The sequence below is a fragment of the Lissotriton helveticus genome, chromosome 1_1 (genome assembly GCF_964261635.1).
Source record: "Lissotriton helveticus chromosome 1_1, aLisHel1.1, whole genome shotgun sequence".
NCBI lineage: Eukaryota > Metazoa > Chordata > Amphibia > Caudata > Salamandridae > Lissotriton > Lissotriton helveticus.
This window is the reverse complement of record NC_136057.1, coordinates 76586698-76613169: the sequence shown is the minus strand read 5'-3', so window position 1 is coordinate 76613169 and position 26472 is coordinate 76586698. Positions and strand designations below refer to the sequence as shown.

General features: G+C 44.8%; 1 protein-coding gene across 1 annotated transcript in view; it reads right to left on the bottom strand.

Annotated features, from left to right (window-relative positions):
- The window catches only part of LOC144831773 (uncharacterized), a 126571-nt gene extending 100394 nt beyond the window's left edge, over positions 1–26177 (bottom strand). The window contains exon 1 of the mRNA XM_078689023.1: positions 26041–26177. The gene's annotated coding sequence lies outside the window, so the exon portion shown is untranslated. The remainder of the gene's footprint in view (positions 1–26040) is intronic.
- Between the last annotated feature and the right edge of the window lie 295 nt (positions 26178–26472).

The following is a 26472-nucleotide window of genomic DNA, read 5'->3' as shown; positions in this document are numbered from 1 at the left end:
AGAAATAAAGACGTCAAGTTCTTACTGATGCGGCACGCTGCTCCGATGTTGCGAGAAGTCTCGGCTCAATGCGTCAGCTACAGCTACAGCGGCAACACCCTTGTTCAGTGATGCGACAACAGCGGCTTTCGCAGCGACACTCTTCTCCGACGATGCGAGACGCTGCCGCTCGATTCGACAACTGCAGCGGTGACACCCTTGTTCAGTGATGCGACGGCAACAGCTCTGACTGTGGAACGCTTCTCCGTGGATGTGAGACGCTTTTTGTGATGCGGTGCAATGCGACAGCTACAGCGGTGACATCCTTACTAAGAGATGCGACGGCAGCGGCTGCCACACGCTTCTTCCTCGGTATGAGACGTTTCTTGAGATGCGGTGCAAGGCGTCAGTTACAGCAGCGACATCCACGATGCGATGGCAGCGGCTGCGACACACTTCTCCCTCTTGAGTCGCACCAGCTCCTTGCGACACACAGTCCCTCAGAAGGCCCAAAACAGCAGTAGGCACTTCCAAAGAACTCTGGGAGCTGGGGGTTGAAGTCTGTTGTCCCTGAGACTTCAGCAGGAGGCAAGCTCTTTTCTCAAGCCCTTGGAGATCCTTCAAGTTGAATAAAGTGCTCACAAAGTCCTATCTTTGGCAGTCAGGCAACCACTGCAAGCCAAACCCCCAAGCAGCACTTCAGCTTAGGGATAGTCTCTCCTCAGTTTCTTCAGATTCCTCTCCTCGGCAAAGGTTTCTTCTTGCTGTCCAAAAGTGATCTAATTTCTTGGGATCAGGATCCACATACTTATACCCCAAAATCCTTTGTCCTCTGAGGGCAGAGGGGCCTTTGCCTAGTCCAAACCAGTTCTGGAGCACTCTGTTTACATGACTCCTTCTTTCCTTTCACAATGCAGGGCAGAAACATCAGACGCCCACAGGAGGTGGAGCCAGCATTGTGAAGGAAAGGCACAGCCCTGGAGCACTCCGTTGACATGTCTCCTTCCCTCCTTTCACAGTGCAGGGCAGAGACATCAGACGCCCCACAGGGGGTGGAGCGGGCATTGTGGAGGGAAGGCACAGCCCTATTCATGTCCCAGGTGCAACTCCTCCCAACCATCTACATGCAGATCTCTCTATTTAGCCCTGTGCTGACTCACCCTGTCTCCTGGAATCCCGTAGCCCTGTCACTCAAACTCCAGACAAGGAATACACAACGTAGCAGAGGCAGGTTTGGATAGTTAGACAAGAAATGACCTACTTTCGAAAAGTGGTATTTTCAAACACAGAATGTTAAAACCAACTTCACTAAAAGATGTATTTTAACATTCTGAGTTCAGGCATACTAAACTCGAATTTCTACCCTGTTCCCTGAGTCATTTAGGATTATAAAATGTAATAATCTAACTGCCCATTCTGGCCTATGGAGAACAGGTAGCCTTGCAATAGTGAAAAACGTAAGTGGCTGTAATTCACTATTAGGACATGCCACACACACCAGGGCAGGTCCTACCTACAATGCACCCTGCCCTTGGGCCTACCGTAGGGGTGTCTGATATGAAGAAAAGGGAAGGTTTAGGGGCTGGCAAGTGGGTGCCGCTTCTGTGGGTGGCACAACCAGTGCTGCAAGCCCACCAGCAGCATTTGGTTTACAAGCCCTGGGCACACTCAGTGCACTGTACTAAGGTCTGACCAGTAAACCAAATCAGCCAATCATGGAGTCACTAATCCATACATCAAGTTAAAATAGGGAGTGCATATGCACTTTAGCACTTTAGCACTGATCAGCAGTGGTAATGTGCCCAGAGTCATAAAACCAACAAAAACAGGTCAGAAAAATGCAGGAGGAAGGCAAAAAGTTCAGCGATGACCCTGCAAAAAAAGGGCCAAGTCCAACAAGGGGGATCCCTCGAATCCAGCAAATTAACGCCCAATCTCCCTGCTGGATAGCGCTGCCAAACTAATGGAGAGATTGTTCCTAAATAGACTGGAGGAGAGGGAATTCGTTTTAATGGAGGCACAGTACGGGTTTAGAAAGGGGAGGGGTACGATCGACCACGGACAAAATTCACCCTTACTTGCAGCAAAATATGTTTGCGCAAAAAAGGGCCAGTTTTATATGGCTTTTGTGGACTTGTCCACGGCCTTCGACTGCGTAACCCACTCAAAATTGTGGGTTCTTTTGGAGTCGATGCGCGTGGACAACTCAATAATTCTTTTTATTAGGGAGACGTATAGAGAGGCAGGGCAGTAGTCAGGTTTGGTAAACATGGGGAATGTTTAGAAATATTTAAAATTGAAAAGGGGGTGCAAAAGGGGTGTGTCCTTGCCCTCTTTCTTTTTTCCTTGTACACCAATAAATGTAATGAAGTTTTGACCGCACAGTGAAGAGATGCTCTATCAGCAGGTGGCTTATCGCTGCTCTCTTCTATGCAGATGATGCGGTTTTGATGGTCAGGACACCCCTGGCCCTACGGCGCTCGATTTGGCTCTTATTCAACTTTCAAGGCTGAACTGTGTCTGCTTGTTAACAAATAAAAAAACCTTTGTTATGATAGCGGGACTGGGAAGAAAAAAGTATTTTTCATTCCATCCAGATGGGTGTTCTCTGGAACGGGTAGCGTCCTTTATTAGGTTGAGCCTGAGCCAGCGTGCAGGCGCTGCTCTGCGGAGATCTGTGGTAGTTCCGTACGGTTCGGAGAGATGCTTCGCATACTCCCCCGCCCTTATTTTTGATTAGCTTGTGTCTTTGTCGTTTGTAAATGCTGGTGTCTGATTCATTATGAGGCTTATTAGTCCGTCCTTAGTATGGACATGTCACCATTTGTATCCTCCCATGACTACTAGCACCTTTACTTGGTTGTTACATGGTGGGTGCTCTATTTTCTGTATTGAGTTTTTCCTACTGCAGGCACAACGACGTGCCTGCCTGGGACAATGGCACAGCTGATTTTCCAAGCAACGTACTTTAATTTTATTTGCAGCTTTAAAGCTGAATCTGCTCCCCCTCCAGCCCCACCCACATCTTCATCAGCAGCAAAAGCCTCTTCTGGCCATAGTGATCAGCCGCTGAGCTGGGCTCCTTCCGCCCCGACTCCCTACTCCCCTGCAACAGCTGGCCAGCAACTCCTGTGGCTGCCAGGAACCCGAAGCATGCGAATACTGATTTTGTTCAATTTAAAATATCACCTTACTTACTTGCTCAGACTCGCAAATGGTACACGTATGCCGTCTACGCTGCGTGTACACGAAGATTTTTTCTTCACTAAAACGATTCCAAGTTGGACATAAAAGCCTAATTAGAAAGCTACAGTTTTCAATAAAGGTTGTTGAAAACAAAGGGCAAGAGCTCTCTTGCAACCAACCTTGTTAATCTCCCCCCACCTCTGAAGCTATTTTTGCCAATCAGCATGGAGATTGTTGTCCTGCAACCAGTAATAATGGTGCTCATTCCACATGTGCAGGTCATGCTGGGAACGTGAAGGTTATGGCTGCCTCCTACTGCTCCAACACATAACTGCAACAACTCTGGACCCCGGGGCTCAAGGATTCTGGGGAACCGGTCGCTCTGCAATCTGGCCTCCCTCCCTCCCGTGCTGTTCCGAAGAGCAGTCACCATGATCGATAGCTGTAAAAAAACAACAGCAGCAGCAGGACTTCCAGGACATCTTACCTGCCGAGTATTTCGAAGCAGTCATGAAAGACAAGTATTGCCTTGATCTTAACAGCCAGAAAAGTCTGAAGGAGGGGCAGTGAGTCTGTGGATGGAAGGGGGCGCGAGGGCAAGCCATGCAGACATGACTTCAGCATTAGACGGTGTCTGTCTGCCCCTGCTGCACATTCCTGCCCGCAGTGCACACACCCCACCCCTGCCTAGACCTTTGCAGATCAACCAGCCACACCCGGGTCCGATGTCAAATGCCGGGGGGGGGGAGGGGAGGGAGGGGGCGCGTAAATGTTGTCTTTTACATACATTTACATACAATGCTAAGGTGGCATAATTTGTCTTTCAGTTTCCCCCACGTCTAATTAAATGGCTCCTTCATCTGAAGTGATTATTGTTTTGTGATTCTGTACCAGCAGCTGTGATTAAAAATCTGTCCCAACCAAGCTCAGTCCAATGTGCGCGAGTCAATAAATCAGTATTATATTCTGTTTTCTCCTGGAGAATATGTTTTTGCTAATTTGTAATATCGGTTACTTGGTTTTTGCAGGAAGTGTTATGCTGTATCCCGTGAGGCCTTGCAGCACTCTAGTTTCTGTCGGCTCTCTGCTGATGAAGAGCTTGTAAACACAAAAAAACTGTAAAGTGTGGTTAAGCATTAAATGGACTATTCGGTGAATTATGTTACACTGGCTATCCACACCCAAACTGATTTCATCGAACAAAGGAACATTCTAGGAGGCCTATTGATAAAGATGCAGAATTGGGCAAAGTGAACCGTTTTTTATCTCTACACTGGATGACCTCTTTAAATACATTTAGAGTGAAGGCTCGAAGCTGGGTTTGAGTCTCGGCAGCGATTCTCAACATCCTGTGATTCTGGGCAAATCACTTAATCTCCCCATGCATAACAAAAAAAAAAGAAAATTAATGTGTCCATCTGTAAGCAACTGGTGCTCATGTAAAGGGCTCTGATACCTTCAGGTCTAGTTTGAGCTATATTAAGCTCCCCCCCCAAAAGTCATCAGGCATATTTTTGAGAACCTGCAACTACCTATTCTAGAAATTGGATATTTTAGGGGGGCTATAGACTTGCAAAAACAACTTTCTTCTTGAAATATTAGCATTTAAGAAGAAAAAACTCGTAATCCTTTTCAATCTTTGTGGTGTGTTATATAAAACTGCAAATAATATAATTACAATTTTGTACACCCACTCTGGGCTCTATGTCTGAATATCGTAATCAGAAATTATGTTTGACAAACAAGTTGTCCTAAATATAGTTTACAAAAATTGTCCCATTGGGGTAGATTTGAGGTAGCAATGGTTTTGAATCAACAGGGCACAATATTTACGTCCAATATTACAACCACAGTTTTCTGGCACCATACCCACTCTGGAAGGATAAAGGAATTCACAAATAGGGTTTTTTGCTAATTACATTTATTGCGAGTTTGTTAGCCTTCCTGCACCTTGCCTTTCTGCTGGATTTTGTTTTCTGTTTCCTCAAAATGTCCATACTATATTAAGTGTAACTGTCTGTATCAAAATGCTTAGCAAACACCCATGGCTTGCCTTGTGGGTGGAATATGCTGATTTAATTTCCTGTTGATGTGTAAGTGGTTTCTACCCAATCACTCTGCATTGAATGACTGTATACATTTGGAGTTTGAATCTGCTTTTTGCTTTAGAAAAATATTGAAAACAAGTAAGCAATTCAAAAACAACAGTAATGTGTGGATGAAGACAATGAAAAATGAGTAAAGTGCTAAGCAAGTGTCAGTGTATATACTTTTGCTTATTGTTGGTGATATGCTGACATCTTTATTAATGTCTTTGTGTCTAGTTGTTGAACCCTGTGCCAAGAGACACAGATATTTATAAAAAACTGTATTTCTGAACACCGTGCATAGCTGAGGAGTGCTGCTGCCTGTGGACAGTTAAATCAGAATTTCCACTAGAAAAGGAACAGCTGTTGGATCATTGGGTGATGAGTGATTGTGTGAGATGCCATGGGTTTGAAGTGTGACTGCGCGATTTTATATTCATTGCATACACCTTTTTTTTATTATTGGTGAAAATCAGCAGCTAAGACCCGCAGATATTTGATTAGCCTGCTTAACCACTTGGATGCTAATGACAAGGGTAACTCGTCATGGAGTGCCCATTCATTTCAATGGAAATTAGATGAATAGCCTCCAAGTGCCTTAGCATCCAAGTGTTAATGTTGTTTGAAATATTTTAGTGTTTGTTTTCTGTATGTGCTAGAGGTGAGTGACGTTGAAAAGGGCTTTATGTCTGCAACACTGTAAAGTTTTTACAAACTTTGAAACTATGCAATCTTTGTGAACTTTATCAGTTCCGCAAAGAGTTTACTTTGTTTAACGGTTTTATAATGCTTTAACTCACTGTATATTTTCAGGAGAAAGGCACTAAAAGAAAATATTCTGATTTAAAAAAATTATGATTACATTTGCATTCAGTTGGGAAATTTGGTAACTTTCAACGTGATTGACTTGGATGTAAACTGAGTACTTGGCCTGGACATGCATTGAGCCCATGTATAAGCATAGATTACTAAGCTCCTGCATTTGGTTCAACTTTAGGATGACCTAAAATAATGTGGAGTCAGCAGTGCCTTTCCCAGTAAGTCCAAGAGCTGTTCCATTAATGTAACAATATACTTTTTCTGTATCTTAACCTTGAAAAAATTTGCCACCCTCCATATTGAGTGCGGGAAGCTGACAAAAGCACATCTGTGTTACATGTCATCTGTATTAAAGCCACCTGACCGATTGTTTTCAAAAGCCTGTTTTATGAACAACACTACTACCAATAATACCGCCACCAGTACCAATACCAAAACTTTAGCACCTATCGCTCACTAGTAATAGCAGAGGGCCTGTATGAGGCACGAGCTGCAGCCATGAGCTCCTTGTTAGTGTTTATAGCTCGGATCATATGTAACTCTCGCTTCACACTTTGCGTCTATGTAATTTACAACACTTACACATCTTCTTCACTGCACTATTTATCACTACTCTGAAGACGTCACAGGCCGGTCTCATCCTCCGACATTTACAATCTAACAAGCGGTCGAAAAGGCCCTTTATTGCAATGCAATAGATCTTGCATTTGCTAGAGCCTTAGCTATTAGTATTGTAAATGACAATGCCTTTTATTTAGGTTTTAAAACCCAAACCATAAATAAAAGGCATTGTCATTTACAGTGGCAATAGCTCAAACTCAGGTAGAATCATTGCCTGTTTCCAGACTCTAAGAACCGTGGCTGTTCCTAGAGTTAATTTAAGAATCTTATTGATCAATGGATTAATGATGTCAGCCCCTGCAGATAGTAGTTTAAGGGGGCATGAGTCAATCAAGGGGCCTGACTTTAAAGTTGTAAGAGCAGTAAAAGATCCCTCCAAAGAGAACGCTTCGCAGGAGCTCAGTTTTGGGTTGCGTACAGATAACTTCATATTTGGAGTTTCTACATCAGTAGCCGGTATTCTGCCTACTCCAAGGCTTGCCTGAATACTTTGGATGCAAAAACACCTGCCCGTTCTTCTCACCATTTACCCGAGGCCTTTTTGGAGTGAGTGCAGGCAGCTGGGTCATACAACTCTTAACTATCTGGTATCCTAGTAAGTTTTGGGGGTGTCAGATGGGGCACTGTGAGCTAGTTAGGAATCAGGCCCAAACTTCCTGATCATACATGTGAACCGAATTACCATATTCTGACATTAATGTTGCCCAGAATACTCAGTCCTACTTCATTCGTATGAACAGTAGGACATTCCCAGGGGTATGACACAGTCAAAGAAGGAATTAGTACAAAAATTAAAGAACATTCTTTCAAGCTAAAGGGTATAACTTGCTATAGGGGTCACACTGAGGGGGCATTCAGTAAGGAACTATCAGGTGACAGACGTGTCTCAGCAGCACCCACTATACTGAGTGCGTTGACTTGGGTAATGGCCCCCTGTTGGACTCAATCTAGCAGCAATCTCCATTTTTTAGGGGACACAGACATTCCTAGGTACATCCGTTCAAATATCATGGGGTCTCTGTTCTGAGCTAGCCTCCAAGGGAGGAAGGTCATTACCCTGACACAGGTGTTGACAGGACTATGGTGGGGAAGAAGTATCCCGAGCATGAGGAGATTCTCTCTAGTGCCGGGTGGCACAGGCTGGCTATCCAGTGGGGATGATATGAAGTGCCCGATTGCCCGAGATGAGGTAGAAATTAACGGCACGTCTACCACGGACAATGAAGGGGTTGGCGTGAAACAAGGTGAAATGATGTGATTGACCCTGGTTAAGTACCAGGACCAGAAGCCTTCTCATGGATACATCTACGGTTGCTTGGACAGACAGATCAAGCTTACTGTTTTTCTAATTAAATTAGACTGAGATTGTTTTCTGACAGAATCTGTGCAAATGTCCAAAATCTTGAAGTACGAGTCCTGCAGCCACACCTTGTTAAGTTCTTTCACATGTGCACTTGAAAATAAACCTTCTGCTCACTAGTCTGGCTGCAAAAAGGAGATCAACAACCACAAAAGCAAAGAAACAGCTCAAGACACAAGGAGGAACAACAGGATTCCTGATAGAGAGCACTTGCAGCAACATATAGACTTCCGAGATAGACCACATCAATAGGGATAATATTCTCACGGATTAGAGTTCTCTTAAGAAGATCAACCTCGCTTAAGACTTTGTGGTACCCATTTCACAACAATAGCTATAAAAGTCAAGTGTGTATGCTTAGATATGACTTTACAATCAGTAGTTTGGCAGATTTCAGTTCTAGTAGTAAATCCTGCTGACACTGTATCCTTTTCTAGAATTGGAATAATGTCCCTGCAGTGACTTCAGATCAAGAGCTGCTGTAAATAATGGCAGCTATGAAATATTTCCATTGTTGTGTCATTTGAGGTGTTGAGACATTTGGTGAGAGTTGGAATACTGAGACTGCTGGAAATGATCAAAAAACCTGTGTGTGTGGAGAACAGTTGAACTCTGGACTCCAAAGGCCACATGACAAGTATAACAGAGTCAGTGAGATTGGAGCCTTGAAAAGTTACAAACTACAAAAAAGCTCTGGTAAGGACAGTAGAATGTGGGCTGATCGTTGGATCATTTGGGGTGCGTGGAATTTGAGTCGGCTGTTCGGGTATGCTGGTCCGGTGTCGTAGAGGGCCTTGTGAGCGTGAGTGAGCATCCTGAAGGTGACTCTAGCTTCGATGGGGAGTCAGTGGAGTGTGTGCAGACGCTGGGAGATGTGTCAGTGTCTTGGCAGGTTGAAGACCAGTCTTGCGGCGGCGTTCTTGATGGTCTGTAGCTTGCATGTGAGGTTTTTGTTTATTCCGGTATAGAGTGTGTTACCGTAGTTGAGTCTGCTGGTGATCAAGGCGTGAGTGACGGTCTTTTTGTGTTCGAGGGGGATCGATTTGAAGGTCTTGCGTATGAGGCAGAGGGTGTGGAAGCAGGAGGGTGCGACGGCGTTGATCTGGTGGTCCATTTTGAGGTTGGAGTCCAGGATGATTCCCAGGTTGCGTGAGTGGTCTGTGGAGGTAGGCGGACATATGAGTGCGGGGGCCACCATGTGTCGTTCCAGGCATCAGGTGTGGGCCCATGATGAGTACTTCTGTTTTGTTGGTGTTTAGTTGAAGACAGCTGTTTTTCATACATTTGGCGACGGCTTCCGTGCCTTCTCGAAAATTGTGTTTGGCGGTGTTGGGTTCATTGGATAGGGAGAGGAAGAGTTGGGTGACGTCTGCGTATGACACAATGTAGAGTCAGTAGGTTCTGACGATGGGGGCGAGCGAAGCCATGCAGATGTTGAAGAATGTAGAGCTGAGGGATGACCCCTGGGGAACACCGCATGTGGTTGGTGTAGGGTCCGAGAGGAAAGGGGGGAGTCTGACCCGCCGCGTTCTGCCGGAGAGGAAGGACCTGTCTCAGTCGAGTGAGAGACTGTGTTGAGGAGGATGAGGGCTGCTGTTTCTCCTTTGTCCAGTAGAGTGCGGATATCGTCTGTTGCGGCGAGGAGGGCGGTTTCCATGCGGTGTTTTTTTTCTGAAGCCGGATTGGGAGGAGTCGAGGATGTTGTGCTTTTCGAGGAATGTAGCACGTTGGCTGGTGATGGCTTTCTCAATGACTTTCGCTTGGAAGAGGAGCAGGGAGATGGGTCTGTAGTTTTTGAGGTTGGGGGGTCCGCCTAGGGTTCCATCAGTGAAGTTCTCACTCCCACTCCTCCTCACTCCCTGAATGACTCCATCAATGCGGCCCTCTTCCCAGAAACCCGGAGGCAGGCAGCTGTCACGGCCCTGCTGTGGAAACCCTCTGAGCACCTCACCAAACTCTCTAACTACTGACTAATCACCCCTTTGCCCTTTGCCATAACCTAACCGGCGCTGCTGCTGTTACTTACAAGGAGTAAGGCTTCCAGACCCACGCCTTGCGGTACCCGCTCCGCGGGTCCCGCTTCGTTTTTACTTGCCTGACTACTTTGACCCTTTTGCATCAGCTGTTCTGTGGGACGTGCTTGGGGCTGCAGGGCTGCGAGCGTGTACCGGGACTCGCATTCCCAGGAGTCCCGGTGTCAGAGGCCGAGTCACCTGGCCCCGCTCTCCCTGACCGCCCCGCCCCACCTGCATTCACTCAAAAGGCCAAGGATTTTGTTGCTTCGTGGGACGCCCTTTGCCATAACCTAACCGGCGCTGCTGCTGTTACTTACAAGGAGTAAGGCTTCCAGACCCACGCCTTGCGGTACCCGCTCCGCGGGTCCCGCTTCGTTTTTACTTGCCTGACTACTTTGACCCTTTTGCATCAGCTGTTCTGTGGGACGTGCTTGGGGCTGCAGGGCTGCGAGCGTGTACCGGGACTCGCATTCCCAGGAGTCCCGGTGTCAGAGGCCGAGTCACCTGGCCCCGCTCTCCCTGACCGCCCCGCCCCATTTGCACTCACATGGTTCAATGGCCTTTGGCCTATAAGTAATAGAGTTCAACGCTGCGCGGGAGCGCCCGGGGCTAAGCCCGGGCAAAGGGCGGGCCCTCTGTGGCCCTCAGAGGCCAGAGAAGCCGGGCCTGGGCCACCCACGCTGTCAGTTGGTCATCAGCCCCTGGGATCACGGACTTTCAAAAACTGTAAGTTTGTCATTCGCGAAAAGTTGTACTTTATTTGGGACTGACACATCACGTTGATTATTGTTTTTGACCAGCGCTATTGTTGAAATCTACCACTGCCACATCATCAGGGTCTGTTATGAACTGCCGAGAGACCAGAAGTATGGCAGCTGCTAGAGTTAAAAAACTGACTGGTACTCTTGATGACTTTATTGTCCGGACTCACGCGCTAATAGATGAAGGGATTATCCTAATGGATAGAAGGGTGTCTCAAGACCTGGCTATGGCCAAGCGATCCTCCTTGGGCCTCATAGCCCAAGCTCGTACACCACATGCTGTAACAGGCCCAAACACTCTTGCCATGGTACACAATGAGGGGGGCTATGATGTCTTAAGCTCCCAAGATGGGTTAGAGGCCACTCCTAATCTCACTTTGTTAGTAGACACCGCCCCAATTGAAAATGAGTCTGAAAATTTCTCCATGGTTAACGTACTACACCAAAAAGGAATAATTGAGGGGGCAATTCCAAAACAGAAGACCAATAAACCTGTTATTCGTAAAGGGAAAAAAACACATATCACCCATAATCAACACTTAACTATTCCAGACCCGGTGCTTCTAAATCCGAGCAGTAATCTGGTCGCTCATACCACTGACACGGGGGGAGTGCACCAAGTCAATGTTGGCCTCCCCCTAAGCCTACCAGATGATACTGTTGTAGACAGCAGCCTAGAGGAAATCTTGGAATCCAGTGGGGTGGTAGATAATCATGTCAGAGGCAGCGAGGATAGAAATAGCCTTAGCATGGTAAATAATAACATCTTTGAAATGCTAAAATCCCTTTTGGAGCCCATTGAAGTTAGGTTACGCTGCTTAGAAACAATTCTAAAAAACATCCATAAAGACATAAGTGCCCCTAGTTTTAATCTGAATAATAAGGTAACACATGCAAAAACTGCAATGAATAAGCCATCCCTAGCTGATAAAAGTGTCCCTTCCACCAATAAAAATGTACCCAGTAACCCTGGTAATACCATCATTCCAGGAAGTACCACTCTAAAGACCTCCGACCCTAAACAAACTCTGAACCCAGCTAAACCCAAGGTTATCCCACAAGTTAAATCTAAAGACCCTATACCTTCGACCCCTAAACTGGATCAAGCCCCAAAAGACAAGAGAGAGTCTCGGAGAAATGTCCATCTTCCCCCGGATGCATGTTCTTATGTTGTGATCCTGACTGGGGTCACTGAACTTGTACCAACTGAAGTAGAATCTTACCAGGCCCTAAAAAACAAAGTTTGTCATTGGTTGTATAAAAACCACCCACTACCACCCGGCACGCCTAGTAACATTCTAATGGTAGAGAGAACCCCTTGGGTTGGTAGTAACAGGAAAAATCTAAAAGGTGACTGCGTTGTGGTTACCTTTGAGAACCCACAGGTGGCAAATTACATCTGTGCCGGCACTCCACGCTATCAGGCAAGCACGGTCACTGCCAGGCCTCTCTCCTACTTCTACGCACAGGGGAATCAACTAGATAAAAGATGGAGCTGGTTAACGGGCCCACAGGATCATAAAAATAGACAGAGGTTCAATCCCCCATGGGAGGTGCATCACCGTGGCTGGGAGGAGGGTGGTGAGGATGGATGGAACCTGGTCAAGAGAAGAAGGGCTAGACCCTTCCAGGGAGGGTTTGTTGCAGGGCCCCAAAATAGCTACCCACATTATGACCACCACTCTGGGAACGGGCAAGAAAACTACTTCAACGTTCCAACGTTTAATCATTATGAGTGCCCGTCATTTATGGAGTGGGTAGATTGACAAAAACTGGGCTCACCCGTTAAACAGTTGCAAAACATCCCCTCCTTCTCCCCACAGGGTAGCCAACCCTCACAAGAGTCAAACACTGAGATAAATACTGACCCTGTGTTAACTATAGGCCAGGGTACTGAGGAAGGGACAGCATCTCATGCTAAAGACGAAAATGAAAAGGACAGGCGGGGGATTACATTGGCCACATGGAACATTGCAGGCCTTAAGAGTAAAGTTAATGACCCCTACTGTAGAGACCTTATAGGCACCACGGACATAATAGCCATGCAAGAAACATGGGCCGTCGACAACATACTTATAGTGGACGGCTTTACTACTTTCTTTCTCCCAGCAGTCAATTCTAAGCGAGGGCGGGCCAGAGGTGGTCTGGTTACATTGGTATCCGCCAAAATTCTGGGCACCTATAAAGAAATTCCTACCGGTAGCCCTTACTGCCTCGCTGTCTCAATCACACACAGGGGCTCTAACACAGTATTGTTAGTGAATTTTTACAACTCCTTTGACAGGGAACACCCAGTAGACAATTTGCTGAGGCTAAACTCTTTCTTGGTTAACTTCCGGGAGTCTATAGAGACTGAATCTATTGTTATTTTACTGAGAGATTTTAATGTTCATGGTTGCCAGGATAAATGTCCCCCCAATGTTTTGTTTGCCCCCCCCCGAAGAAGAGAACATTCACGTCGAACATTCAGAACAGGGAATTTTTTGGGAATCCCTGTTGGCCGAAAATGGGTTAATGTTGCCAAACACGGGGGAAGAGGACATTCCCACCTTTACGGGTCATGGCAGTGGGTCCACAATTGACTATATTTTTTTGAGTAGTAGTCACGGGAGCCAAATCATCAGTTAATTTGTTGTAAGGTCCCACCATAGTGACCATAACATGGTTGTATTAAAAGTCAAGAATGTACTTGATATAAAGGAAAGCAGCTTGAGCTTAGTGGATAAAAGTGATATACGACCAATTGACCAGGCACGCAGAATTAAGTGGTGTAAGATAATTCCTGAGGACTTTTTTTGTAACCTGTGTATCAGTAGTCAGGAGGCCATAAAACTCTGTATGGATGATCAGGCAGAGGACAACGAGGTAATAGAGGCGTACAAAAGGGTCTGCGCCGATATTCTGTCCAACCTGTCGCGACAGGGCAAAATGAAAAGCCAAGGAAAGGAAGGCTGGTTTGACAACAAATGTTCTGCTGCTAATCATAAGTTAAAAATAGCACTTAAATCTAAACCAGTTGATAGAACGCTTGTGGCCACCCTGAGGAAAGAATATAAGTCCACCACTGAAAAAAGGCGACGTGAGATCAGAGAGGACGCCTGGGCCGACCTGACCTCAATTGACGTCTTGAAAAGTAGCGCCAAATTCTGGGCCGTGGTCAACCAACCTTTTTTCTCGGACTCAAGCAATAACGAACTAGATTGTGGTATTCAGGAAGAAAAATGGCACTTGCATTTTAAATCTGTTTACGAACAGGAAACCCCCGGAGCTGATGACATGACTAGCTTTCTCCAACTCCCTTATAGCCTAACGGTAGATGAGGAAGAGGTGGCTGCGGCCATTGGGAAAACCAGCAATAAAGCTCCCGGGCCGGATGGGGTTCCCGCTGATCTTTTTAAAGTTGACATTTTATTCTGGTCCAAAATTTTAGCTAGAGTTTTCAACAGAATTTTTAAAGCAGATATCCCAGATTCATGGACCCAATCAGTAATTGTCCCTATCTATAAAAAAGGGGACAGGGGGGATCCCGGAAATTACCGCCCCATATCCCTTATAGATTCTGCGGTCAAGGTTCTAGGGAGAGTGGTCCTAAGCAAACTTACTGAATGGTTAGAGGAGACTAACACCCTCTCCCCCCTTCAGTATGGTTTTAGAAAGGGGCGCAGTACCATCGATCAAAGCCTAAACTTACAACTGCTTATAGGGAAATATACACAAGTAAAGCAAGGATCCCTGCATATTGCTTTCATGGATCTGTCCTCGGCATTCGACCGAGTTAACAGATCCAAGTTGTGGGGACAGCTACTTAGTATTGGAATTGACCCAAACGTAGTGTATTTTTTAGCTGACCTGCATAGGGACCTTACCGCCACTGTCCGTTACGACAGAAAAGGGAACTGTACAGGGAAAATCATGATCACTAACGGTGTAAGGCAGGGTTGCATCCTCGCACCCCTGCTCTTTACACTATATATCAATGATCTAGGTGGAACATTGTGTACAGCTTGTAAGGATATACCTAGGGCGGGGAAATACTTACTGCCAGCATTACTGTATGCGGACGATGCTGCCCTTATAGCGAGAACCACAGTGGGTCTACAAAGTCTGTTGAACTCTTTTTATACTTTTATGACAAAACTGGATTTAAGTATCAATTTGGGCAAATCCCACGTCATAGTGGTAGGCCACAATGTAAAGGCAAAAAAATTTTTTATGACACTGCACTGTAACGGCCACAAGCTATCAAGAGTTTCTAGATTCCCTTATTTGGGTGTCGTATTTGATGACCGCCCTACATGGCATCCCCAAATGTTGGAGAAAAAAAAGGTTTTGGCACGATCCATATCTGCGGTCCTGGGTTTTTCACGTAAATTAGGGGTGAAGCCCATAGAGGCAGTATTAAAAGTGTATGCTGCTAAATGTATTGCCATTGCTATGTATGGTGCAGACCTGTGGGGCTTTAGGCCTATCAAATTTCTTCAAGTGATTGAAGATAACTTTTTAAAATCAATTCTTTCCTTACCAAGATCCACTGCCAGTTTCATAGTCCACCAGGAATGTGGGGTGGATTTTTTGGAAGACCGAGTTTCTATGGCCCCCCTCTTAAAATGGATATCGGTATGGCTCAACACAGAGCTGGAAGTTAACCATGAAATCCTAAAGGACTGCTTAAAGTTGGATCATTGGAACAAGATTCCCTGGCTGAAATACGTTGAACAGACGTGTGTAAAGCTGGGACGGCCTGAACTGTTTCATAACCCATCTACCCTGGTGAAAGCTGATTTGAAGTGGGCAAAGAACACTTTTTTGCAGTACAGTGGAATGGACAGAGAAAGCAGGGAGCTGTTAAAGCCCTCTGTTAGGACTCACCAATTGATTGTTTCCTCAGATCACGACCTGGAACTCTATCTAAAGGTTGTTAATAACTCAAATCACAGGTATCTTCTCACCAAGTTCCGACTGAACAAAGTCCGTCTGTTAATCTCTGGCCGTCCTGGCTGGACCAGGGACTTGGATCTGAATTTATGTAACTGTGATGGCTACTCAATCATGGACACTGCCCATTACTTATTTTTCTGTGCCCACTTTGAAGACATCAGGAAAAAATTTATTATACCCCTATTAAAGGGGAGAGGGTTCAGGCAGGTCAAACCAGCTTTATTGTATCTTCAACTGTTAACAGACATTTGGGAAATCTATAATGTGGCCAAATTTTTAACCATTGCAGTGAGACTGGGCAAGAAGATTAATTGGACATAGAATAGCCACCACAAATAATGCCCACTGTAACCTGAATCAGGTTCTGTATTTTGCAAATTTTTAACTGTTGTATGTTTTTTTTTTAACTGTAGAATGATACTTTTTCTTAATGTTGTATCGTGATTCTTGGACCATTTTTTATGTGTGTCTTGTACTTTTATGGCTTTTGAATATTGAGCCGAATAAAGTATTTCTTGACTTGACTTGACTAATCACCCTCCTATCATACATGGCCAAAGTCTTAGAGAAAACCATCAAGGAGTGTCTGACCAGCTACCTCGTAAACCACCAGCTCCTCAAGGCCACACAGAGTATGGAAACAGAGCTCATTGAACCTTCCTACACCATATGCATGATCCTAGACAGAGGAGAGGGTAAGGCCGTCATACTATTGAACCTCTTGGCGGTGTGTCACATGGTACCACATCTCATCCTCATCAGGTGCCTCCACAAGATCGAGATTCAAGAACATGCTTGCAATTGATCTGCTCCTCCCAGATAAAAAAAAACTCCAACAGTTAACCTGACATCATACTCCTTGAAAACTGGAAATCTCATCTGCAGAGCACCTCACGGTTCACTCCTCAGCAGAACACTATTCAACACTTAAATAACCCCACCGGCCAATGCCATCCATACCCACTACATCAATATCCTCCCCTTCGCTGACAACACACAACTAATACTGTCACTCCCGGACAAAATCCACAACAAAATGAACAAGTTCTCTGCCCGCATGATGGAAGTAGCCAATTTCTTTCTTTCACATTTTGGCCGATATCTATTAATGACTTTTCTCCACCCTTCGTGTGTTTTCACTCTGGGCCCGGTTCACAGAACTAACTTAAGATAAAATAATAAACTTACCACCATTTTGGTATTCACAGAAGTCACTTACTCATTTCGGTATTCACAGACGGCACTTACTCATTTCGGTATTCACAGAAGTCAGGAGTCCTAACTTTACGACTCCTAAATGCCTTCTGTGAATACCGAAAGTCTTAAAGTTAGGATTTTTCTCAGTTTAGGAGTAATAAAGTTAGGAGTCATAACTTTAGGCACTTACTCATTTCGCTATTCACAGAAGGTAGGAATCCTAACTTTAGGACTCCTAAATGCCTTCTGTGAATACAGAAAGTCTTAAAGTTAGGATTTTTCCCAGTTTAGGAGTAGTAAAGTTAGGAGTCCTAACTTCTGCGAATAGCAAATGAGTAAGTACCTTCTGTGAATACTAAAATGGAAGCAAGTTTAGGATTTTGTCTTAAGTTAGTTCTGTGAGTGACAGAGTGAGTCCAACTGCTAGTTGAGTTGAGTTGAGTAGCGCGACCAGGTGGAGAACGATTGTAAGGGACTCAGCACACCTGTTGCCAGACGCTGCAGGAAGAGTTGAGCAGTGCGAGGAGGCGAAGGACAGCCGCGCCGCTCCTCGCTGCTTACTTGCAGCGTATTTTTGCTTAACAGTTGTATAACGCGGCCGGATCCGCCAAACATACCCTTTGCGGCCGGAGCCGCTTAACAGCTTGGTCATTGCGGCCGGAGCTGCCAAACATTACTTTTTGCGGCCGGAGCCGCTAAAACTTTGTTTAACGCGGCCGGAGCCCGCAAACATTTCTCTTCGCAGCCGGAGCCGCTTAATAGCTTGGTTAATGCGGCCTGAGCCGCCAAACATTACTCTTTGCGGCCGGAGCCGCTAAAACTTTGTTTACCGCGGCCGGAGCCGCCAAACATTTCTCTTTGCAGCCGGAGCCGCTTAATAGCTTGGTTAATGCGGCCGGAGCCGCCAAACATTACTTTTTGCGGCCGGAGCTGCTAAAACCTTGTTTAACGCGGACAGAGACGCCAAACATTTCTCATTGCGGCCGGAGCCGCTTAATAGCTTGGTCAATGCGGCCGGAGCCGCCAAACATTACTCTTTGCGGCCGGAGCCGTTAAATCATTGTTTAATGCGGCCGGAGCGGCCAAACATTTCTCTTTGTGGCTGGAGCCGCTAAAACTCTGCTTAAACACGGCCGGTGCATTTGGTGTTTGGTAGCAGACCCTGTGACGTGAGAAGGGAGAAACTGAGACCTCTGTTGTTGCCGTAGAGTGTGCATCGCGCACGCGTGCCTTGTGACCCCAACGGCCCTAGCGTGTTGTGGACGCCGAACGCCGAACGCTGGAGCTGAAAACCCGAGCGGGAGCAGAGCCTCATGAAAAGTAAACTATAACCCCACAAAGAGAGAAACAAAGGGCACGGGCAAGAGCTCAAGCACAAGAAGAAGGCACAACAGAGGTAAGTAAAATATTAGTTTATTTTAATTGAACATTTTTTGAAATTCGACTCTGTCTGAAGTGTTGAGTGAAACACAGAGGGAGTAAAATGGCGCCACTGAAAAATAAAAGCACATTAGGGAATACAAAGAAGGCATAACTGAATGGGGCTAATCAACAGGTTACCCAGGAGAGCCCTTCTCCCGGGAGGGTAAAGGAAAAATCAAAACTCCCTCAAAAATTAAAAGGAAAAACTCCCAAGGAAGTGCAACATGGAGGAATCAAGGGGAGCATAGCATCTAGTACAATTAAGGAGTTCGTGGGAAAGCACTTTAAACGGGTTTTTTCTCCTGCAAAGACTATAGAAACTGAAGTAGTGGAGGAAACATGGAAAGAGGGATCCTCCCTAATATTTGATGGACATTTGGTAGACTCCATAGATCTGGTTAACCGATCAGTCCTGTCCTTGACAGGGCAGAAGGGGATAATAATGTCACAGAGACTTTCTTCCTCCCCAAGATTAACTCAACAGGCGTCGGAAGAGGAAGAGGAAGACAGTCTGGCCTTTAACCACAGTGACGATTCTGCCCAGAACCCAGACGGTTGTCCAGTTGGATGTGTAAAGAAGGTCTTGGGGGAAGTCAATGACCAGGAAGACCTGGACAAACGCAGTGAAATAAATGGTGAAAACCGGTCACTGGATATAAACTTGGAAGTATCAGAATCCCCGGCAGTTTCAATGTTAGAAATTATGCTAATGGTGCAAAAATCGCTACAAGGATTGTTAGAAATAACAATGCTAAACCACGATGTCCTGAAAAGTCAAAAAACGTACCTCTCAAAAATTGAGGGAGAATTACAGGGCATTAGAGGTCAAATGTCTTCAATGTTGAGACCTGTCTTAGACCCGGAGGTTACGGGTCAAGGGAGGGAGGGGGATGGAAGATTAGCTAATCTCCCAATTGTAAGCCAGGTTGATGAAGCTCAAACTGATGGCCATGAAGTTTATGTGTAAAGATGGCCAATGTTGGTAAAAAGGAGAGGTGAATATATGCATTATGGCCATTCCAAACGAATAAGAAACACAGGTAGTGATACACAAAGAGAGTTTAATCAAAGAGCGATGAAAAAAAGAAAGGGGAGGAAGGTGTCATTAAAAGAGGTAACATACAAGCTTAAGTCTCAATTGAAGAAAACAACGAGGGATCAGAAAGGTATAGATTCTGAGAAATGGGCCAGCTTCCCAGCAAAAAAAGAGAAGTACAATAGGAAGCAAACCCAACAGGATAATGAGAGTCATGTAGCCTCAAAACTAGCAAAGACATAGGCCCGGAAGCCCCCCATCAAAAACAAAAGTAATGTAACCCGGGAAAGTAGCCCGAAAGTGATACCTAGATCAAACGTACAACACTACCAAGGTATTACGAAGTCAGAAGAAGTGGTTGAAAGAGAGAATAAGTAGCTTTATATTGAACATGTAAAACTGGGAAGGGGTGGCAAAAAATTTCAAAAGAGTGGGTATTTAAACAGAGCACACCTACTCAATGTTTTTGCCCATTGGCCAAATCTAAATGGAATAGGTACTCGAGATCTAAGACAGGTGGGATTCCAAATAATTGGGGATGGCAAGGAGGTCACCAAGGTACAGCTTTATTCGGACTTGGTGAAGTCCACAATAGAAAACGCAGAGCAAGAAATTCGTAAAGAGGGGATTCGTCTAGTGCCCAAAGAAGAGTTAGCGCTAGTGTTTATGGTACCCCAGCAGAAACCTTTCCTAAGGTATCATGCGGGGCTAAGCAAGAGGCAGGTGAAGCTCCTAGGGAAGGAAATAGAGGAAGGGAGAGAAAATGTTAATATAGTAATAAATAATACAGATATGCTGGGTGCAAGGAAGAATTGGAGTAACGCATCCAGCTTAGCAGGACCCTCATATAGTTACAGGGAGGATTCCGTAGTGAATGGGCCTTTAAGTGATGTAGAATAGGCAACGGGCAGCCACAGAGCACTCAATTGGTCTCTTGGAACATAAATGGACTGGGGACACATTTAAAACATGAAGCAGTGAAAGAACTTGCAAAAAAGAACGAAATAATTTGTATACAAGAGACCTGGCTCTGTGGTGTACCCCTAGTAGTTGAAGGGTTTCGACAAGTCCACCGCGCAGCTGTAAAATCAAACTCTGGGCGCCCTGCAGGTGGCTTGTTGACAATGATATCAACAACTTTAACAACTAAAACCATTTTGATACCTGTAAAGTGTAGGTGGCTTTTAGCCTGCAGAATTCAAACCACATTCGCGGATAAGAAATATAAATTTATGCTGATCCTAAATGTGTATATGCAATGGAACTCGACGAGAGAATATGGGGTCGAATTGTTACATTTTAAGAATGATATGGATGCACTTTGTGATAAGTATGGAAATGACCTGATTGTGTTAATGGGAGATTTTAACCATAAACTAAATCCAAAATTGTCTGATCAATGGTACTCAGAAATTCTAGAGGCCTTTGATATAAAAAATGCAGAGTTTATGGTAACAAAAACCTCTGCAGATGCGGTGGAATTGGGTAATTATTTATCAAATAAAAGTTTCTTTTGTCTAAATGGAAGGATAGTCCAAGACCGCCCGGCAAAGAAAACTTTTAAATATGGGGCACATAATTGCCCAATAGACTATGTGTTTATGCCGGCATGGAATTTTGAGTTAGTGAAAGATTTTAGCATTAATCCCATGGAATATAGTGATCATAATTAATCTAGAATTGGGAATAGCACAACATATCGTTTTTGACAGAGTTATCTGGCAAGAAATAGAGTATCCGAAGCGGATGACCACTAGGTTATCTGAAAAATCTATTGAGAAGTTAGCAAGCCTGCAACACAAGATTCAATTAGGCAGTTTGAAGGGCCAAGACCTATTCTGGTTAGTGGAAAAAATAAAACAAGTGGTGGAAAGTATAAGTATAGAATTAAGGCCCTGTGCAAATGACCAGAACATGAAAGGAAATACCCAAAGTAAGAAGGGAACATGGTTCAATCGGGATTGTTTAATGAAAAAAAGAGAAATTAGGAGAGAAGAGCGTAGCCTACGTAAAACATTTACACGAGCAAAGGAGGAAAAATTCGTAAAAATAAAAAGAGAATATAATATGTTAATCCGCAATGTAAAAAGGATCCATAAAGAATTGTGCTGGGGCAAATTATTGGAAACCATTGAAGCTAAGAACCTACGGCAATTCTGGAAGCTAATACAGTCAGCTAGGGAACCTTTGATTGCCCCAATGACCTGTGTAGTGGAGGAAGATGCATGGGCTGAGTACATTCAGAAATTGTATGCCCCGGGGAGGTTGTCTGATAATTTGGCACCAAAGTTGTGGAGAAATCTAGTAGAGGATCTCATACATGATTGTTCAGTAATAAATGTCCTTAGGATAATTAGGACTTTAAATTTAACAAGAGCGGCAGGCCCGGATGATATCGATTTTGGAAAAGGGGGGTGGTGATGGACAGAGTTTCTGAATGATGCAGAATACTCTTACCAAGTCAATAGATCATGGTTTTAATCCATCACCGTTTTTTAGCTCACTGCACCATCCCAGCTCAGAACCTGGCTATATGCAAATTAGTCTGTTCCTGTCCCAGTGCATGATGGGAACAGGGCAAACCAAACTACCAAGCCAATTCTTATACTGGGAAGGAAACAAGCTTCCGGGGACCGGTTTCTGGCATCACAGCCTTCTTCGGCCCGGCTTGCTTGAATCCTGATGGTGCAATGAGCAAGGGACTCACGTCTGAGTATACCCTCCCACACATAGTGTGGATAAAATCGATTTTGGAAAGAGTATAAGAATTGGCTTGGTAGTTTGGTATTCTGCATCACTCAGAAACTCTGTCCATCACCACCCCCCTTTTCCAAAATCGGTTTTATCCACACTATGTGTGGGAGGGTATACTCAGACGTGAGTCCCTTGCTCATTGCACCATCAGGATTCAAGCAAGCCGGGCCGAAGAAGGCTGTGATGCCAGAAACCGGTCCCCGGAAGCTTGTTTCCTTCCCAGTATAAGAATTGGCTTGGTAGTTTGGTTTGCCCTGTTCCCATCATGCACTGGGACAGGAACAGACTAATTTGCATATAGCCAGGTTCTGAGCTGGGATGGTGCAGTGAGCTAAAAAACGGTGATGGATTAAAACCATGATCTATTGACTTGGTAAGAGTATTCTGCATCATTCAGAAACTCTGTCCATCACCACCCCCCTTTTCCAAAATAGGCCCGGATGATATGCCTGCCCTGATATTAAATTCAAACCAGCTCTGGTGGGTGGAATTCTTCTAAAAAATGTTTACGTTAATACTAGAGCAAGGGGTAGTACGTGCAAACTGGAAGGGTGCAATAATAAGGCCACTGCATAAGAAAGGGGATGTATATGCCCCTAACAACTACAGGCTAATTAACCTACTAGATATAGGAGAAAAGATTTTTGCTAAGATGATACTCGGTAAGCTCAAAGCGTGGGCGGAACTTCGGTCAATCGTGCCAGTGGAACAGGGTGGGTTTAAAGAAGGCCACTCCACGATTGATCACTGTTTTGCCCTGTGGGCTTTAGCTAGGAAATCGACAGAACAAAACGGCAAATTATGTTGCTGTTTCGTCGATTTCCGAGCGGCCTTTGATTCAGTAGATAGAAGTAGCCTTTGGGAAGTGCTAGAAAACTATGCATTGCCAGAGGGCATATTAAATATTCTAAAAGAATTACATAGTGACAGGTCATTAGAGATTCAAAGGGCTCATTAACGCAGAAAATTCCTGTAAAGAATGGCTTGAGACAAGGGTGCGTCTTGGCACCCTTGCTCTTTTCAATCTTCCTAGCAGATCTTCCCATGATTTTGGAAGTTGATAAGAGTGCAAGCCCGCGCATGAATAGTAATAAAGTTGCATGCCTTTTATATGCTGATGATCTAGTGATCATGGACCAAACTGAAATGGGCCTCCAAAGGAAATTAAACGCTTTTAAAACATATTGTGATAAAAAGTTTCTAACTGTAAATATGGAGAAAACAAAGATCCTATGTTTTGGGAAGAGGATAAAACATTTTTTAATGGTTTTTAGGTTCAGACAAATTAGAGATAGTAAGTGAATATAAATATCTAGGCCTCTGGTTTGACAGTGCATTAAAGTGGAATACCCACGTAGCGGCACAAACTTCAAAGGCGTTCTCATCGGTCTGTGGATTGAAAACATTTAATAAGGACTATGGTGACATGTCACATAGACCGTTACTAAAAGCATATGAAGCTATGATACCCCCACAAGTTCTCTATGGTGCTGAAGTGCTCTATCTGAGTGGTAAAAGGGGGTGGGACCTGGAGGAAGGAAAGATTATATAAAATGTTGTTGTCCCTACTAAACGTTCCATGTTGCAAGCAATTAGATTGGAGGTAGGCTTGACAGCATGGGAGGTAAAGGCACAAATGTCATTGCTAAGATTTTGGAACCGCCAGATGCCCGGTGATGAACAGAAGGTGTCAATTTTGTGCAGAAAGGAAATACAAGCAAGTAGCTTATATTGGGCACGGGAAATGAGGAAAACCCTTCAGCTAGTGACTGCGTAATTAAAGTTGACCCTCGAACAACCATCATTGGATTTAGTTTTTACTAAGAAAATGCTTAGGGACCGAGGGCACGAACATTACAGATCACAAGACCTGGAGTACCTGAAGCTAAAAAAATCAGTGAACTGGGTAAGGAATGAATGGGAAAAGGAGGTCCGGTTTCAATATTTGGATGTGCTACCCAGTAAATGGTTAAGGTACGAAATTATGAAGGTTCGGGTAGGCTTAAACCCATGGATGATCGATAGTAAATTAAAAGTAGCCCTGATCCAACCTGATGGTATTTGTAAATGTGGCCTAGGTGTAAAGAATGACATTTTACATATACTATTGGACTGTACATTGATTTTAACAGTGCGAAAAATGTTTTTACGTCCAATATTTTTAAAATACAAGGTGAACTCACGATCGGAGGCGGTTGCTCTCCTTACAGAAATGTCGTTTTTAGATATAACAATTGCGTTGGGGAAATTTTTGAAAGCAACAAGAGAAGCTGTAACGGAGGCATCCAAGGAAGTTGGGAAATTTTAAGACATTAAGATTTTAAAATACGGAGAATGTCAATTTAGTGTTTTTATGGTTTTAAATGTATATAGAATGTTAAAATGAATTATGATGTAAAATTTCCATTGCTAAAGTGGATCCATGGTCTTGTGTATGGTTTATAGACTATTGTCTAAATAAACTTTGTTTTTTACTACACTACACTAGTTCTGTGAATCGAGCCCTCTGTATCCCTCTTATTTCTCTTCTCTGGCCTCTTCTTGCTTTTTATGCTCGCTCATCTTGTTTTCCCCTTCCTGCTGAAGTGACAACTAGAGCAGAATGACTTCAAGAGACTCTTGGAAACCTTCATGTAGGCTACATATCATAGCACAATCCTCATCAACACTCCGTTGAGAGAGTGAAGCAACCCCCTGTAGCATTGTCATACAAGTAGCCCTGGGTGCTTGCGGCAGACACATATTTGAAAGTCATTCTGAAGTCTCACTCAAAGCTGCCTAATTCTTCCAAACTATGGGGAAGAACTAGAACTTCACATGTGACTTTGCTCAGACGTCTACAGTGTGCCGAGTAGTACCTGACTATTCTGCACAGATCAGACCCTCTTACAGCAAATAATCCTAAAGATGTTGATACAGAAAGGAAAGGCCAAGCACAGTGACTGACAGCGCCGCCAACATCTGCTAAGACAGACACACTGCAAAAAGACACACACTCGTGCCTCATACACACACACACACACACACACACACACACACACACACACACAGCCTGCAAAGATAACTCTACCCTGTTCAGATGCACACACATTCCAAACCTGCAGAGGTACATTAAGAACACAGACATGTACGTTCCACTGCTTGAAAGGCCTCCTACCTGGCAGACCCAAGGTCAGTGCACACGCACACACACAATCCCTTCAGCAGTCACACAACCTCTGCAGCAGATAATGCTATAAGCCAACCTATGACGCTGGAAACTATTGCAATGACTGAGGTTTTACTTAGACTGAGATATGAAAACAGGGGCAAAGGGACAAGGGGCAGCAGAGAAGCCTTGACATTCAACTGCCTGGGGACATGCTTCTGACACAGGGGTACAGGTGGGCAAGTCAACAAACTGACAGCGAGAACCGAGCAAAGAGTGTGGACAGATTTCTCACAGAGCGCTAAGATGCAGTGCAATGTGAAAAAAATTTTCACAGTGCAGTAAGATGCAGTGCAGTGGCACAAATTCCTCAGTACAGTAAGATGCATTGTAGTGACACAGAAACCTTATAGTGCTGTAAAGTGCAGTGTGCACAGATCTGTCACAGTGCATTAAGATGCAGTGCAGCGTGCACAGATTCCTCATAGTGCATTGAAATGCAGTGCAGTGTGCACGTATTTTTCACAGTCCATTAAACACAGTGCAGTGCACAGAGCCTCTCTTTAAAATAAATGATGACCACAAACATTCCCAGGGCCAGACGGAAAGGCCCCCAGAGGTCCCTGGATCGAAGAGCCCTGCTACTGAAGGAGATTTCCTCCAGGAATATTCAGTCTATTTCTACAAACACAGCACAAGTTGCTGACAATCTCCTACCGGAGCAGAAACCGGTGCAGACATTTCCAGGCTCCTTCCTCCTCCTATGGCTGGGGTGGGGTAGGTGCAGATTTGGGGTCTGGGAGAGGTGGTGGGGGGGGGGGGTCTGTGAGGGTCTGAAGATGAAGATAACTGCACAGACAGACAGGGCGTCCTTCCTCCTCTATAGCAGGCTGGGCACAGAGGGAGAGGCAGGACATTATGTCACCATCTGCTGCTTGTACTGTCTCTGCCACCGCTGACCTGGAACAGGAAACCCTTCCCTCTTTCACACAAAGTGCTCAGTGGATTTCATCAGCAGGCGAGGCGCGCCCTCTGCTGGCCACTTAAAGAACCATCACATCTAGTCTTCAGGAGTGAATATACACAAACAAGCGTTTTGTGGCCGGAAATGCCTGGGTTTTTAGATGTCTCAGAAAGTATTTACAGCTT